This window comes from Physeter macrocephalus, chromosome 6 (genome assembly GCF_002837175.3).
Source record: "Physeter macrocephalus isolate SW-GA chromosome 6, ASM283717v5, whole genome shotgun sequence".
NCBI classification, from domain to species: domain Eukaryota; kingdom Metazoa; phylum Chordata; class Mammalia; order Artiodactyla; family Physeteridae; genus Physeter; species Physeter macrocephalus.
In genome coordinates, this window is record NC_041219.1 from 90743457 (window position 1) to 90761086 (window position 17630).

Genomic DNA, 17630 nt, shown 5'->3' on the forward strand with positions numbered 1-17630 from the left:
GCGCAGGCCCAGCGGCCATGGCTCACGGGCCCAGCCGCTCCGCGGCATGTGGGATCTTCCCGGACCGGGGCACGAACCTGTGTCCCCTGCATCGGCAGGCGGACTCTCAACCACTGCTGCGCCACCAGGGAAGCCCCCCATCCTTTTTAACACTTGATATAGACTTCATTTCTAAAATGAAAAAATTGTACTAGATGAGCTTCTAAAGTCTCTTTCGGCTATAATAAGTGTATCATTCTTAACCTTAGGACCTGGTTTCTGGCTTATGTGTGTCCCTGTCTGATGTGTGGTGCACAGGTGGCCCCGTAGATGCCACAGCCTGACTCTGAGAGCCCTTTGCAGGGTCCCCAGGTGCAGCTGAAGCCCTTCCTCACTGGGCTTCCACCGACAGTGGGTGAGGGATCCCGTGGCTCTACATCCTTCCCAACACTTGGTGTTCTGTTCAGTTCAACCGAGAGGCTGATGTCAGGGCTGAGAACATACCAGGTGCTCAATTAATACCCACTGAATTGCATTTTTGCCAAATGGATTGGGAGGGATGTATATTTTCCCTGAGCATTGATTTTAAGAACAAGACATGGAAGTATCAGAATCATGTATGTGCTAACTAACCAGAGCGCCGGGGCTGGGGACAGTGATGGGATTTATGTCTGTCTTGGGTTTCTTGATCATTTGAAGGCTCCAGGTGAGGTGAACCGAAGTTAGTAGTCTCCACTGACCAATTGTTCAGAGTCTCGCCTTGAACTTTGACCCTCTGACTTGTCTGGTTGGAGAGCAGGGGGTGTCTGGAAGATGGGGTGAAGAGAACAGAGGAGGTGCCAAATAGGCTGGGCAGAAGGAACTTCCCGCCTCTGGCAGAAGTCCGGAAATTCAGAGCCTTTTGGAACAAAGACCTCTGCCCCGAAGGTGTTTTCCAGCATCATCCTGGCCAGTCTGGAACTGTCCCATTCCCCCTCCACTGGCACCACCTGCTGCCACAGGAGGAGGTGAATGCCCACAGAGAATCCCTTCCCCTTCCAAGAGCTGAACACTCTGCCCGGGGGTGGGGGGGGGGAGGGTACCAGTTTGAAAGGTGTTAGATATACTCAGTGTCCTGGCAGCCAAATAAACAGCCAGCTGCCCACCCACCCAGCCACCCACGGGACAAAAGAATGTGGCTGGTAGGGTAGAAGCATGGGCCACCCCAGCCCACAATCCCGTAATTACCCAGCTAGTCTGTGCCTGTCAGCTCCATGGGCAGGGGAGCACCTCTGCCCTGGGCCTTATCTTGGTCACCAGGCCCATGCTGGGCTCAGTGGCAGGGCCTCACCTATCCTTCAGCCACTTCTACCCCCAACTCTGCCCCAGTGTCTCTCTCTGTACCAACCTTTGACCCTTTTGAAGCTCGCATATCATATAATACCTGATAATCATAATAAACCAAAAGGTTACTATAACTTAATATGTTCCAGGCACTGGGTTAAATGTTTTCGTGCACCTTCTCATATATGCCTCTCAATAATCCTATGAGGTAGGTAATATTATTATCCCCACTTTACAGAAGAGGAAACTGAGTTTGAACAAGTTAAGAGGCTAAATTTCTTGCCCAAAGCCATCGAGCTCCCAAGTCAGAACCAGAACTTAAATTCAGGTCTTTCTAAGACCCGATGAGGGGTCCTTCTTCACCTGCCACTGCCTGTCCTGCCGTGCGTCCCAGTCCTTCAGCTCCCCACCCCTTCCTGTCTGAAGAGGGCTGGAAAAAGAGGCAGCAGGTGGTGCCAGTGGAGGGGGAATGGGACAGTTCCAGGCTGGCCAGGATGATGCTGGAAAACACCTTCAGGGCAGAGTTCTTTGTTACAAAAGTCTCTGAATTTCCGGACTTCTGCCAGATGAGGGAAGTTACTTCTGCCCAGCCTATTTGGCAAGCTTGTCAACGTCTTGGGTGCCATGATGTTGAGAACTGGGGGATGGGCTGCCTCAGGTAAAATTCCATTATAATGAATGCCATCTAAGATCTGAATGGCTTGGTTAAAATGGAATTATTTTAACCTGGGTGCAGTGGAAGAACTCAAATATGCAGCCTGAAAAACTAGAAATGAAATGGAGTTGATTTGCCCTTGAGTGTCTCTTAGGAAGGCTCTGGGAGGGTTTGGAGCCCAGGAGAAGGGTCAGATGCACCCCAGTTTCTCCTTGAATGCCAGGCTCCCCGGTGGCTGGGCAGGACTGGGAGGGAGCAAGGCTGTGACTGTCCAGTTGTCCATTTCCCCCACTGTGCTGTGAGCCCTTGAGAACAGGTCTGAACCCCATCTCTGAGGTGTCACCACTCCACACAATACCTAACTCATCATGGATATGCTCAGTAGATGTTTATTGGGTTGTTTTTTAGGTAGACTGGGTCCCCTAAGCTAGAAAGGAGAGTTGAAGGGCAATCGCTTCGTGTGACTAAAACATCCTTAAAAATCTGGACTGCAGCTCAGATGAATTGAACCAACTGTGCATAATAACAAGAGCTAACACTGAGCAGGTGCCACGCACCAGGCCCTGTGCTGAGCACTTTACATACATTATCTCATTTAATCCTCACAGATGAACGAGGTAGGTATTGTTAGTTTTCTCATTTGACAGGCGAGGGAACGGAAGCACAGAGAGCTCAGGTCATTGGTTCTGGTCACCCCTCTGGCAGGGAGGGAAGGCAGGGTTGGCACCCTGGCAGGCTGCCTCCAGAGCCTCTTCTCTCAAGTGTCTCCCTCATCACAGAGCTCGGCTGAAGCTGGGGGCTTGTTCCGGGAACTAGCGCCAGGTAGGTAACAGTGAGCGCAAACCCTGGTGGGATGGCACAAGCCTGGTCTAGAGGGACAGCCTCGCCTCAGGCCAGCAGGGTGGCCACTGGAACTGCAGCACAGTGTGGCCAGATTATACAACATAGGAAGCGGGACATCCAGGTTTTTTCCAAAAGTCAAATCTCTCTAGTTTTTGGAAACATTAACAGCCAATTAAAAAAGGTATAATCACTGGTGGTGATGGGTAGCGGGGTGACAAACAGAACTCATTCATGGTCAGGTTTAGCCTGCAGGCCTCCTGTGTGTCCTCTGGTAGTTTCTTTCCTTTAAGAGATGACTGTTACCCGGAGGGGGACCAGGAAAGCCCTAGTGTATATAGAATTCCTTACTAAAGGCATGAATGGGGCTTCCCTGGTGGCGCAGTGGTTGAGAGTCCGCCTGCCGATGCAGGGGACACAGGTTCGTGCCCCGGTCCGGGAAGATCCCACATGCCGCGGAGCGGCTGGGCCCGTGAGCCATGGCCGCTGAGACTGCGCGTCCGGAGCCTGTGCTCCGCAAAGGGAGAGGCCAAGCCATGGCCGCGGAGACTGCGCGCCCGGAGCCTGTGCTCCGCAAAGGGAGAGGCCACAACAGTGAGAGGCCCGCGTACCGCAAAAAAGAAAAAAGAAGAAAAAGAAAATAAAGGCATGAATGATTCCTCTCCGTGGGTACCCCTCCCATCGCGTGATAATACTTTACAATTCAGAGTGTTTCTTTCTGGAGAGTAATAATGAAATCTTTCAGTCTGATGATAAAAAATAAATCCTCCCCTTTCCTCCTTATCTTTCTCTCTCCCTCCTTCCTTCCTTCCTCCTTCCTCCTCTACTGTGTCTTCCCAGTCAGATATTTCCCTATAGATATTAGAAGACAGGTTTGATGTAGAAAAATCAAAAGGAAACTAACAGTCAAAGAAAGGGTCTCTAGCCCCTGCCCCCCCCCGCCACAAAAAAGTGGCATTCGGGGATTGGGCTCGGTAGGCAATGAATGACGCTTATCAGGCCGGGTCTGAAACCCTCACTGCACTGTGGGCTCTCCCGGGCTGTGAGGACCTCACGCTGTCAGAGAGGGGATCACGTTCCATGTTATACTCGAAATGTTTTCTCACAGCTTTCCCCTTTATGCCTGAGAATAGGCCTCCTCCCCCTCTTAAATACCTGGGAAAATAACTGTAAACTAATAACTAACATTGGTATGCAGTATAACAATTTTATAACACACTTTTTTCAAATCTCATCTGATAGAACATTCCTGTGAGAGAGGCAAATGGGTATAGAATCCCCTCTTGGAGGCTTGGTAAAGTGGCAGTGTTTAATTCTTTCCCTTCCATTCCATAAGAGAGCCGTAGCCAGGGAGGATTGAAACCTCATGTGCGGGGATCCCCTGGCTCCCCCAGGCCTTCCCGTACCTGCCGCCCTCACTCCTCACCTGGCATCCACAGGTGGGAGGGTAGGGGGGACAGCTGGTAGTCCGGAGCCGTGACTGAGGTCTCCACCTCCCTGAAATTCCCGCTCCAGGTTGAGTGTGGTGTGAGGCACGGGGAAGGCCCTAAACCAAAGGGTGGCCCGTGGCCAGCCTCCTCTCCACGCCCACCCCGACTGCCTGTCACCCTGAGCTATTATTCCCCGAGCTGGGCAGAAAATAGCTCACTCAAGAGAATTATTTTTGTGTCTGTTAAACTTCAATCTTGGATTACTGAAAAGCCTGGCTGCAGAAGTGTGTCTCAGGACAGGAGTACTGGGAAAAGTGATGAGTCGGGGAGCAAAGGGGAAGCGGTGGGTGGAGGGGTACCACCTCTTCCCCCAGGGGCTGCGATGGCCACAGGCACTGGCCTTCCTCCCTAGAACGCTGCTCATGAGGCTGCCTGACCAGCGGCCACTCCAGCTGACAGTGTGCAGCCTGCCCAGCCAGCTGGAGTGCAGTTCACTCACAGCTCCTTTGATTGAGTGCAGGCCCTGAGCTGGCCCATCAGATTCCTTCTCCAGGGATGTTTGCCTCTGCCCGAAGGAGGGTTGAGTGAAGGGAGTGGAAATTCTGTTACCTGGTGTGGAGGTCCAGGTGGGCAGCTGGGGGCGCTGCAGGCAGCCAAGGAGGGAAAGAAGTTGTTGTTCTGGAGTATAGGCCTCCTCCCCCTCTTAAATGCCTGGGGAAATAATTGTAAGCTAATAACTAACATTGGTACGGAGTATAGCAATTTTATAACACGCTTTTTTTAAATCTCAGCGGATACAACAATCCGGTGAGAGGATCGTTGGAGACCTGGGCTCAGCTTCTCCGGTACCCTGAGGCAGCATTGAATGCCACTCTGTGTAGCGAATCTGTTCCATCTTTGCCCCTGGGTACCAAAGAAAAACAAGGAAGAGGAAGATAGCCAATGGGTAGGGTTGGGGGAGGGGGGTTTAGTTGGGAGAGGGTTCATGGGTTAGGACAAAGGCCACTATTTCCTACCACTTTGTGGCCCCAGGGAAGAATCCTCCAGCGGTTTGGCCTGAAACACTGAAACAAGAGGGTTATCTTCAAAGATAGCTCTAAGGGGAAGGCTGTGCTTGTGTCATGTCATCGGCCAGCAGTGAACGTGGACATCTGGACCCAGGGTAGGGGCTGGCCGTGTGCCCACACATGCAGCGGACTTCCCACACATGTCCATGGCGCAAGTTGTTTGTGACCATCGTGTATGTGTGGTTGGTGCCCTTAGAGGGATTCCTGGCAACAGGGAAGTGACCTTGTTCACTGGGAGAGAGGAGTAAGCCGAGCGCACTGGTAGACGCAAATGTGGGGACCGCTGGGTTCTGTGGTAAGGCAGCTCTCCCTGTGCCCGGCAACCGCATCTGGCCACCCTGGACAGACTGATGCATCAAATAAGGATTGACTGGTGATGTGCCACTGAATTGTTCACAACTTCCATCTGCCCTTGTTGAACCCTTTGTTCTTTCTTTGGGTTTTCTCTCACAAAAAGTATGTTTTCCTATTTAGCTGGGCAGGATTTTCCAGAATTCTCTCCTCTACCTCTCCCTTCCAGCTCAATTACTGATGGACTAATCCCAGGGTAAAGCATCCCCCCCACAAAGGAGAACAAGGGGTGTGCACCAGGGCGGTAGAAGAGGCCCACTGCCTTCCTGACCTGAGGGGCCCTTTCTCCTTGAGCAGTCGGGAAGGAGGCCCATTTTTACTTCCTTCACAAAGCTCAAGGTCAATTCCGGTTGGAATGGGAAGCTGAATGGAGTCTGAAAGGCTTTGGTTGCAAAATATCATTGCAGTAATTTAAAATTCCTGGTATTCAAGACTCAGTGTGTTTACGAGAAGAAGTACACTCGGTAGAGGAAAGAATGGAATTTACTTCCGACTGAAATGAGTGTGGTCAGTTGGTTTATTTCTTTCTTGTGTCCCCTCTCTCTCTCCAGCCATATGGAGCTAGTTTCTCCGCCTCCAAAATGCTCTTTCCCTTTTGCCTCATAGCCTTTGCTCACATGGTATCACCTGCCCGGACCCCTCTTTACCCTTCTCACCACTGCCATGTTAAACTATGGTCCTTTCTGTCTCAGTTGAGAGGCAGAGAAGTGATGTCCTCTAAAGAGCCTCTCTCCCTCTCCAAGACCAGGCCAGGGGCTCTCCCACGTGCTCCCGTCACACCTGTGCCTACCTGTATTGCAGTGCGGATCTGAGTTGGAGATTCCTGTTTGTCTCCCTCAGTAGACTGTAAGCTTCATGAGGGCCGGGTCTCTGGGCGGTTCACCATGGTGTCTCTGAGTCTTAGTATACAGCATGCCACATAGTCAGTGCTTAAAACCAGGCAGGGGTCACCATCATAGATAAGGCATCAGAGGTCAGAACCAATACCCAGCACAGTGTGAGGCCAAGAAGAAATGCTGTGGCCTCCTTGGCCCTCCAATATGGTCCCCAACAAGAAATCTACACGGCACAGCAGGATGGCTGGAATTCTGACCAAACGGAAGCTCCGGAAAAGCTCTATTGGGGAAATCATTCTACACAGGAACTGAGTAGCAGCTTGGGGGTGTCTGCTGCTACCCGCTAAAGTAAATGGGCACCTCCCCACTCGGCCTCTTGAATGGGGCGAGGAAGTGCCGGTGACCTGATAATCGACAGGGGGCGCCCCCGGGCTGCTGAGCAGGGTCCCACTAAGGGGAGAACAGATGCCCTATAAGCCCTGGATGCCGGAGGAGGTAGGAAAGAGGCTCACGGGCTGAGAGAGGGAAAGGACGCGCTATGATCAGAAGCAGTGAGCAATCGGTGGCACCTTGGGAGTCACGGCCTCATCTTCCTTGTGGAGGAAAAGTCCAGATGTGTAGCTCAGCTTCTCTGCTTGTCAGGGAGAGATTAGAACAATCCATTCTCCCCAACCCGAGCAGCCAGATTTTTGGGAGTCACAGCCAATGGGTGGGGTAGTCCATTTTTTCCCAGTTCAGCAGATACGTGGCTCTCCGGGCAATGTTTGTTTGGGGTGGAGCCTCTGGGATGGAGAACAGGCTTCCTGGCCTCCACGGCACCTCTCTGGGCCCTGAACTCTCCGCAATTGTACTAACAACAGTAACCGCTCTAATGATGAGAGCAAACATGTAAAGCTCCAGTGTGCTGGGCCCTGTGCTGAGTGCTGCGCAGAGATCTTGGTCCCCGTGACCGCCTGTGACCTGGGCACTATCATGTCCCGATTTGTAGGTGAGGACACAGGGACGGGTTCTGGGGGAAGCTGGACAGTAGTCAGATAGCCAAGGGTGTCAGGCTGGCCGAGGTGGTTGTGGAGGTGAGCAAAGGACCAGATGCCAAGGATCCCGAATATCTCGCTTGAAGCTGGCAGGACCTGGGCCTAACCTTTCCCACAGTGCAGGAAGAGTCTGAGGGATTCAGAGATTGCATTGATCCCAGCAGGCGTAAACTTGGGCCTACATGAACTTGGTCTGGGGACCAGCAGTCAGAAAGATGCTTAAGCTGGGTAGAGGGTCATGGGGCACTAAAAACTGGCCTTGGGAATCGCTTGGGAGAAAGAAACAGCTCTCTCCTGTTGTCCTGGGGCCATGTTTTTTTTTAGAAAATCAAGGAAAATCCCATTTAGCCATCAGTTGCACCAACAATCCCGGGGGTTCAGTTGTCCCCAGAGGAGGGCTACGTCTGCTCTCCCTGTATTCTTGGTCCTCTACCTTGGGGCTGCCTCAGTTTCTACTCCTTGGTCTCCAAGTCACTGCACAAAGAGCCTCCTTGTCCCATCAACTTCCACCTGTGGCAGATGCCCCAGGGAAGTACTCCCACCCTAGTATCCCAGGAAAGCCACCCAGAGGAGTGAGATACACTCAGGCCAGGTGTATCCTGCCTCCCTCTAAAATAGTCCCTGACGGTCTTGAGTCCTCATCCATTTCTTCAGGCCAGAGAAGCCGGATGTGGGAGCAGAGTTGGTCAGGCAGGAGCGAGTGGGTACCCCTCACCCATCACTTTGTTTTTCTATATTGCTGGTAAGGATGGAGTCAGTGCTGGGTGGTCTCACTGCAGTCTGCCTCAGGGCCCCCTCGTGGCCTCTCCACAACTCCCCTCCTCTGAAGAATGAAATTCATGCCCCCTTCCGTGGCCTGTTTCTCTCCCACCTCACTCTGTTCCCCCGGGAAGATGCTCGGGCTGGTGATAAGAGGTCTTGGGACCTGGCCAGGGTGTGGTTGGAGAAGCATCCTCCCTCCTTGTGTGGCCTTTGACAACTCACTTCCCCTCTGGTGGCCTCAGTTTCTTCTGCTGTAAAACCAGAGAGATTGGGCTGCAGCTACGAATGGGCCGGTTTCCTATGCTTCACCGGCCACTGTTGCTGCCCACGCTTTCCGGCAGGGACAGGGCATGGCCCGCCTGTTACCTGGAGAACAGTAATCAACCCAGAAATCTTGTTGACAAAGCTGAGGGCTGAGTTTCCACTGGAAAAAGGCAGCTTGCAGGAATAATTGCTGTTGATAAGAAGTGGAAATATATCTAAGTAAGCTACGTATCTGCTGTCCCACTGCCTAGAGCTTCGTGGGTTCCTGCCTCTGGGGTCTGCTCAGCTCCAAGAAGCCACCAGTGCTCCCAAGAGTGACAGGACCGTCTGCTAAGAAAGAGCCTTGATGAATGGCCGGTAGAGCGGGAGTCTGTAGCATGGCTTCTCTGGAGTGACCTGCTAACCCGTGACACCGTATGGGGTGTCAGTTCTTGACCTTTAGCAGGTTCTCAAAGGCGAGGTATTTTCCCCCAAAATTAATTAAGAAGCGCCTTCGGGGCTAAAGTTATTCCTGAAACTGCTGGATCATCAGCCACTTAATTTCCCATCCTTCAGTCAGTCGTTAAACAGCTTGGTCCACCTCAGGCGTGTTCTTAGAGCTGCAGTGCTGGGGGCCAGCCTCCCCTGGAAACAACAGAGCCTAAGACAGAGGCGACAGGCTGCCTTGGCAGAACTTATGCAGCTACTCACACGCTTCCACAGGGTCCTTTTCTTGGGCTGGAAGCTTCTCTCCAGGTGAAGCCAAGGAGGCAGATGCTGTCTGCACTCACCACCTTATTCACTGCCCTTGTGGGAATCATGATCGTACCTGGGACGTTTATGAGGTCTAAATCAAAATTAAATGTAGCCAGCCTAGCTTCCTGTGCTTCTCTCCGAAACCTCACTCGCATCATAAACTTTGTAGATTTTTTTCTATCTTTTCATGATGATGTCCCAGCAGATGAGGAGTGTACTTCTTTTTCTAATGTGTGTGGTAGTACCACATGGTGGCCCTACCAACCCCTCCTCCAGAGACACCGTGGAAATGGCCTAGTAGATTCATCTTAGATGGCTGCGGAGAGCTGGTCTAGGACCAGCGGTTGAAAACTGTAGGGGCTATTTCATCTGTGCATAATGAAGAACTTTCTAAGCATAGAGCCATCCAAAGAGTATGGATTACCATGGGAGATAGTTCTCCAACAGAAAAGATATTTAAGTCCGGGCTAGAAAACTGGCTAGAATATTATAGAAGCGATTTAAGATGGTTGGAGTAGGTGGTGTTGAGTTTCCTTCCAATCTGGAGATATTCTGAGATGACTGGTATCCACTGGGTTTTACTTTGGAAATTGTAGTCTTCGGAAAATAATTTCCAAATGTTCTCAGCCACGTTTAAAATGTGTGTGTGTGTGTGTGTGTGTGTGTGTGTGTGTGGAGGAACTGGGGAGACAGTGGGGGAAGAAAGAATTGGGCCAAGTTCTAACTCTACAGTACACTTTCATCTTTCCTTGCCCTCATTTCCACTCTACCCCCGCTCAGCTTCTTCTGGGAAGTAATGCTGAGACTTTTCCGGAGGAAGAATGTGGGCTTATGTTGGGGATGGTGAAGAAGGAAGAAAAGGCATCACCTCAACCGGCCATGATACTGCTGTGCCTAAGCTATACTAGAATAAAGAGACAGCGAGTAAGAAGTTGGGTAGGTCATACAGCGTTCAGCACTCTATGGGCAGAGTTGCAAGGATGATGAAATGAAAACAACAAGAAAAGGGTGTGCACACATAAGCACATGTGCACTTGTGGCTGGCGTGCGCACAGGCCCATCCGCTCCAGAGAGAGCCCAGCGTGTGGTTGATTCTGTGTGCGCCAATTTTAGGAAGAAGAGGAATTTTCTCCCCCTCTGCTGGGAAATCACTTAGCTTTGCATTCTTTCTAGAAGGAGAGGGAGCTTTGAGCTAATGTCAACAATTAGAAAGCCCGTTTTGATCAGTCCAGTCCCAACCCTGCTGAGGGAGGCCCCTATCCTGGGCTCCCCGTCCCCACAGGACCCAAAGGGGCCACATCACTCCCGCCCTTCCTGCCCCTTAGCATCTGAGGGTGAGTGGGCCTCACCTGTTACTGGGAGGGTTGGGGAGAGCGCTCAGTGAAGGAATTTCACTTCCTGAATGGTCTTAAGGCCTCATTATGATGGGAATTCAGCCTTGGAGTTGCATACTTTCAGAGCTAGAAAAGACCTTAGAAGTCAGACCTCTGTCTGCCGCTTGGTCCTCCTAGAGTCACAGCTTTACTGCCCTCAGGACTCTGAAGAGGTTCTAGTGAATGCAGCAGAGTTAAACCGAGCCCTGTAGTACACTTCGATCCTTGTCTTGTCAGGGGTCTCTGCAGGACACCCTGCAGTCCCCACCCTACAAGACTGTCCTAGGTGAGAATCTGCCTGGGGATGCCCATACAGCAGAAGCCACTGGAAGCTGGGGTGTCTGTTGTGTGAGCTGCCGGGCAGACGTGTGGGAGAGGCAGTGGTTGTGGTTTTGATGACTGGAAGGAAACGCATTACCTCCTCATTTCTTGCTAAAGCAAGGTCAGGCCTGGGGTCAGGCTCAGGCAGGGGTTTTGATGTGGGATGCTGACCCTGGAGGAATGGAAGCCAGGGGTTTTCTGCAGAGCTGAGCTGCTACCCCTCTGCTTCTCCGAGGATCCATACTAGGGGTTTGGGTATTTCTAAAGCAGGGCAGGAGGGGTTGGCTCTGGGGACAGCCCCAGCAAAGGCAGTGGGATGCTCTTACACTCAGAACATGAATTGTGGGTGGGGGGTGTATGATGTGGCAAAGTGGGTGGTATTAAGCTGGGGGTTTTTCCACTTGTTTTTTTTTCGCCCTGTGTCTTTGCCCCACTTTCCATGCACTGGGACCTACAGGCTAAATCTAGGACAATCTTTCCTAAAAGGACCCCCCAGTAGTGCAAAGTTGCATGGGGAGGAGAGGCCCATCTTTTGAATGGGGTTTTCCCAGGTAAGAGGGGTTGGCTGGCAGAAGAGAGATCCTGGCTGCTTTGGGAGCCTTGGAAGGAAAAGTGCCACGACGTTCTTCCGTCATGACCTGGGGAGTGCCCTGTCTGCTCCTCCCTGACTTAGTGGAAGTGAAGGATGTCCAGGGCACAAGGGTGAGGAAATGACTGAGTTATCTCCCTTAGGAAAAGTAGAGCAGAGACTCGGGGCTCAGCTGCCTCGGTTCAGATCTGGCCTCCAAAGGCAATCATCTCTGTGCCTCAGTTTCCCCATGCCTAAAATAGGGGTAACAACAGTACCCGCCCGCGAGGTTGTCGTGAGGATTAAATGAGTGAGGGTACAGGAAGATCTTGAAGCAGGGCCCGGCGTGAGTATTAGCACCTGTGCTGGTGATTATCGCTGGGATGGGTTGAGTTGGCGGGAGGCAAGGGCAGCCCTTGGCCATTGCAGGCAGCCAGCCTGTCCTCGTTTGGTCCCTGGCACCACCACTGGCCTGGCCGTGGGCCCCCGGGCAAGTCTCTCAAAGTGCCCTACCTGGAGTTTGCTTTTGCCATCTGTAAAATGAGTCTGCTCCTCATCTCACAGCACTGTTCGGAGGTTACATGAGATCCCGGGTGGCATAGAGTAGATACTCAAACACTTTCTCTTTAAGCTCAGGGCTGTCAGTCTACCTGGATCTCAGGTCTGACTTTTAAATATCTTAGGGGCTGAGAGCAGGAAAGCAGTGGTCCTTTCTGTACCCATTTGGTCCTAACCTCAGCCTTCCTGAGGAGCAAGCAGGGAGTCTGGGAAATTGCTAAGGCCATGGGGTAGAACCCAGAAGAGCCCGGTTGGCCGGGGGGCCTTGGGCAGTACAGCAGAGGAGAGCCTGGCTTGGAGGAAGTGGCCACATGTCTGTGCCCTGCCAGGTACCCCTCCTCCCCCCACGGTCCTTGGGAGTGGGCCAGCCATGTTCAGGTCATCTCAGTAGGGTCCACTGACACTTTCCTCAGTTGTTCCTTGGGGGTGGGCAGTGCCTGAGGGGGTGGTAGATGGGTCAGTGGGCTGGCAGTCTTAGGACTGGGCCCGGGTCTTAGAGGCCCCTTGGGCTCTCCCCTTCTCTGCCTAGTCGGGCCACTAGGAGGCAGTGAAAAAAAAGCTGGGGGTCTGAAACTTCCCCACATGGGGTTTGCCTGAAAGGCCTTTGCCAGGGTTGGGGGTCAGGCACCTGCATATCTATTATCTCCCCAGCCACTTCCTATTGGCGTCAACGAAGGGAGGAAGTGTGTGTGTGTTTGTCTGTCTGGGTGGGCAAGTAGCACTGAGTGTGGGTGGAAGTGTGAAGGGTGAAATTCCACGAGCCCCACCTTGGTGATCCATCACGCCACTAAGACCCAGAGTCTGGACGCTGGAGTCAGCCCGCCTTCAGCCTTTGCCGAGGCCGGAGGTGTTGAGCATGTCTGGGGAAGAGCTAAAAGTGGCAGGAAACATCCTGTTTGAAAGCAGTGCGTTGCTGTATTTAACCCCTGCAGCACCTGTTCCGCCTACACCCAGTCTCCACAGACAGCAGATCCCAGACACCTGTCTTTGAAGCTATCCCAAGAGGCCAGGGCTAACCTGCACCATCCCCAGCTCCCGAGTGGCCTCTGCCATCGCCCGCGCTCCGGTCTCCTTCCCGCCCTCAGCAGCCTGCCAGGCCCCCCTCTGGCTCCGCCTCTCCGAGCATCCCTAAAACCCGGGGGTGGGGCCGCAGGAGCAGTCGAGCTCCCTTGGAAGACACTCTCTGCAGCCCTTTCCATTTGCCCATGTGCTGGATGCCACCTCTCACTCCTTCCTGCTGCTCTTGCTGCCCCCCCCAACCCCGGCCTCAAGGGAGGGCCGTTCCTGGCTGCCGGCTGGGCTCCTGCCCCTTCAGCCCTGCCAGTGATGACACCACATGTCTGCCCCCAACAGATCACTTCCGTCAAGTTTTCAGTCCCTGATCTGGGGACTAAAGCCCCTGGAAAGAGCCTCTCATCCTGCTTGATGAGCTCTCTAGCGGTGAGGTCAGTGCTGAGCTGTAAAGTGCTTCCCCCTTTTCATTTCAGAGTCCTTTTGGTTGAAAGCGTCTGTGAGCCCTCACAGAAGGGCACCTCTGCCCTCAACTTCCCTTCCCTCCTGCTCCTTCAGGTGGGTGTTTCCTCCTCAGCCACAACCTCCTGGCTTTCCGTTATCCGGGGGCGAGGGGAGGCGGGCAGGGGAAGAGGAGATAACTCCCTTTGCCCTTGGCAAACGTGGGTCGGTCCAGTCCTGTGTCAGCAGAGTCCTCAGCAGCCCACGGCCGAGACCTGGAGCCAGGCTGATCGGGGTGAGGCCTCAGAGGGAGGGGCTTACAGATGCCCAGGCCAGGACCCCAGGGGCCCATCCAGCATGGTGAGGGTTCCTATCCAGCTCCCAACTCCTTTTCTCTTTCCTGCCCTCCACGGTCTCTGCCTGTCACTCCTGGCACTGTCAGTTCTCAGGCCATATGTGCCTGGGACTCTTCTCCACCTCTGGACTCTGGTCCTGGGCCCTGGCTTCTTGGTAGCAGCGCATACCCCCAAGCAGGGCTGAGTTGTCTCTCAGCTCACCTGAAATTGTCCTGTTCACTCTGGGCCTCTGGCTGCCGGGTCCAGCCTTCTGTCAGGCCTAACCCAGTGCCTGGGGTCCCACCCCCCCCGGGCCAGGAGCCTTCCTGCCATCACTCTGTTGCAGGAAGGCGCAGTTGCCCGGCTGTGGTGTCGCGTTGTTTCAATTCTCTTGCATCCTCACATCTCCAGTGAGCCCAGATGATGCCGAATACTTGTTGGACCGATCTGACTGATTTCCTTCCACCCTCACATTTAATTTCTCTTTTTTCCACCAAATCCACCGGATGTTTGGTCGCTGGATGACACAGACTCTGTAGCAACATCACGATGACTGGGAATTGCATCATCTCAGCTGACCTGGGGTCAAGCCGCAAGCATCCTAGACAGTTTCTCTTCTTGTCCCACAATGGTATTGGGCCTCTGGGATCCCTGCCCACTTCTGGGATGTGGGTGACACTCCAGGAGCCTGGAGTCAGCCTGGACTTAATAGGGGCTATAGGGACAGTGTTGACAGACCCAAAGGCACTCTCTTTTATCTTTAGTTGTTTTACAGTTATGCAATGTTTTATGTAGCATATAAAACAGAAAATAGAGTTTTAGTAGTAGTAATAAGAATAATAAGCCACTGTACACCTACCACTCAGAGAAATGGAATGTGACTGCTGCATAATGCTTCTGCATGCCCTCCCCAATCTTACTCCCTCAAAAGTTTCTGTTAATCATTCCTTTGTTCTTTTTTTTTTTCTTAAGTGTTTCTCTCTCTGTCTCTGCATGTGTATATATATAAACATTATTGTTTAACAAGTATCAACCTAGCTGTGATAGGGATGGGCAACAGGGTCACTATTATTACTTTAAAGTTCCCAGGAAAAGAAGAGCTGAAAGAGAAAGTTAGGGAATCCAATACAGCTGTCTGTGATCAGGGCCCCTCTGCCCCTGCAGGACTGACGATACCTGTCCTTATCTGTCCAGCTTCCTTTGTTTGGCTTGAAGCCCTTGGTGAGATTTCTCTTTTTCGTAAAATGAAGTATTCGCTTTGTGCACTTTGTAAGTATAGTTGCTAGAAAACCTCAATGTTTGGGCTTCTCTGGGCCTCATTTGTAAAACAAGTGATAATAATAGTACTTTTGCCTCATCGGGGTGACATGAAGATGGACTGAAAGAAGACCCTACCAGGCATTGACGTGTCAAACCTCAGCTCAGATTGAGAGCCTAGCCGTTGGAAAGAAGCCTGGAGCTTCCCAAGGGCCCCCGGAAGCTACCTCTCTCACCTCAGTGGGAGGACGTGGCACCAGGGTAGGAGGGGGTAGGGCGCTTGTCCCCTCACCACTGGCTTTCTCCCTTGTTTTTCTTCTGTCCTGAGGGACCCTCCTGCCCTGGAGTCAAGGCACTTAAACCTGTAACGACCCATGTGAGGACTCCGATAAAACTGGGAGGCAGCAGGGTCTGAAACCATTCCAGGGAGGCAGGAGGGACCCCAGAAGCAGCTCTGAGCTGACAGCAGTGGGGGATCAGAGGCAGCAGGTGAAGCCAAGGCCCCAGTTTGCCCAAGGGAAGACCTGTCAGCAGCTTCCCGAGAAGGATCTCCCAAAGCTATATATTTTGTTCCCTCTATCTCTTTCCCCCCTTTCTTCAAGTGTGAAATCCATCTCTAGATAATGCCTATTTATAAAAGCCATCTCTGAAAACAAAGTTAGTTCACTGTATATGACTCACGTTACTCAGAAGGCCGTTCAGAACAGTGTGTTGAATTTATATTGAAAACAAAGAGAGAGAAAAAGACTGATGAATTTGGTACCAGGACCGCAGGGGCACAAGTCCCGTCCATCCTGAGCTGCAGGGAGGCGAGGAGCTGGCACGACAGGGTCTGATTTGGGCGTGTAGTCTATCCTCTTCCCCTCGCCCTGAAGGAAAGAGGGGCTGAGGGTTCCCCTCTGCGTTGGAGGCTGTTGGAGGGCCCTCGTCCCTCCTGGAGGGGACACTAGGCAAGAGAGGCCTCTGACCTGCGGCAGGTCCACTGCTGAGGAGGAGCTGAGACCAGTGGCGTGCGGATGTTCATTCGCATAATCCTTCCTCACACCCGGTGAAGAAAAACACATTCCTCAGTGAGGACAGTGGGGTGCAGAGAGGCTGAACGTCTCACCCAAAGTAGCCCAGCCTGTAGGCAGCAGGCGCAGCCTCTGCTCCCTGGCACCTTGGTTCCAGGCCATGCTGTGAGCATCACTGCAGCGCCCCTCCACAGATTTGCTCCGAACTGGGTTAGGAGCCCGCCTTCTGCCTGTGGCCAGCAGAGTGTCAGGAGGGTGAGCTGGGGACCGAGAGCCACGAAGGGAGGGCACCAAAGAATCCTGCTCCAGCCTGGGCCCCGGGGAGCTGCCCAGCTTTGCTGAGCTCCTGGCGGAAGGGCCGCCAGCCGGCCCTGGCGCTGTCTCACCCCTGCCTGCTGTCCTTGCAAGGATGGAGGCGATGGCAGCCGGCGCTTCCTTACCTGACACCGGCGACTTCGACCGAAACGTGCCCCGGATCTGCGGTGTGTGCGGAGACCGAGCCACCGGCTTCCATTTCAACGCTATGACCTGCGAAGGCTGCAAAGGCTTCTTCAGGTAAGTCCTCCCCAAGGGGGACGGGGAGGAGAGGAACGGGGTTTCCCAGGCAGAGGCCCTGCGTTTTCCGCGTCTCCTTCCCTACCAGGCCCGGGAACACGCCAGCTCTCACAGCCCCCGGGGGCGATAGGGTCTCGAGGCTGTCTTCTTCCTCCTCTGCCCTCAACTCCAGCTCGTCCTCTGACCCCCTCAGAAACTGCTTTCCTGAGGTGGCACGTAGGTCCCCATCCTTCCATTACCCCTTGACCCGCAGCCCCCTGCACCGACCCACGTGTCTGTCCTCCCGGAGCAAACCTCCTACCAGTTGATAATCCAGGAGACTGGCATGGCCTCGGGGAGGCCCAAGAACTTGGCCTCAGAGCTTGCCCTCTCCCCACCCCCCCATCCAAATCAAACCATTCCCTGGAACAAGGGAAACTGCATCCCTGGTTGGACCTCCATAGTTGACCTGTGCCCGGATCTGCATCCACGGCTTGCTTCTCCCAGGTTGGAAAGCCAACCTCAGAATGCCCGGGAAGCGCAGGCATTCCCGTTTGGTCAGGGCCAGTTTCTCTATGAGCAGCCTCCTCTCTTCTCATGTGAGCCCAGCATTACCAGTGCAAACAGTAGGGGAAAGTACTAGAAAGGCTAGACAAAGGCTGTTCCCATCCAGAACCAGGGAGGGAGGACAGGGAAGTGATGAATTACAGGATGGGATTGTGAACCATGAGAAGTTAGCCTTTGGCATATTTTAGAGAGAGAGAAAGAGAGAGAGGGAGAGAGAAGCCTGCAAGAAGGTGAGCAAAAAAGGGCTTCTGTATAATAGTCTTGCTGGAGGTGAGTAAAACTAAGGGCAAGGCTTTAGCCATCAAAGATAGGAGTCAATCAAGTCCAGAACAAGGACTCCCCTTTCCCTGAACGGGCATCGAGGACAGAGTGACTC

At 53.1% G+C, this 17630-nt stretch overlaps 1 long non-coding RNA gene across 2 annotated transcripts in view; it reads left to right on the forward strand.

Moving 5' to 3' along the window:
• The window catches only part of LOC114486516 (uncharacterized), a 23687-nt gene extending 6688 nt beyond the window's left edge, over positions 1–16999 (forward strand). For both annotated transcript variants that reach the window (XR_008617709.1, XR_008617708.1), the window contains 2 exons: positions 13584–13665; positions 16562–16999. This is a non-coding gene — a long non-coding RNA (uncharacterized lncRNA). The remainder of the gene's footprint in view (positions 1–13583; positions 13666–16561) is intronic.
• The last annotated feature ends 631 nt before the right edge of the window (positions 17000–17630 follow it).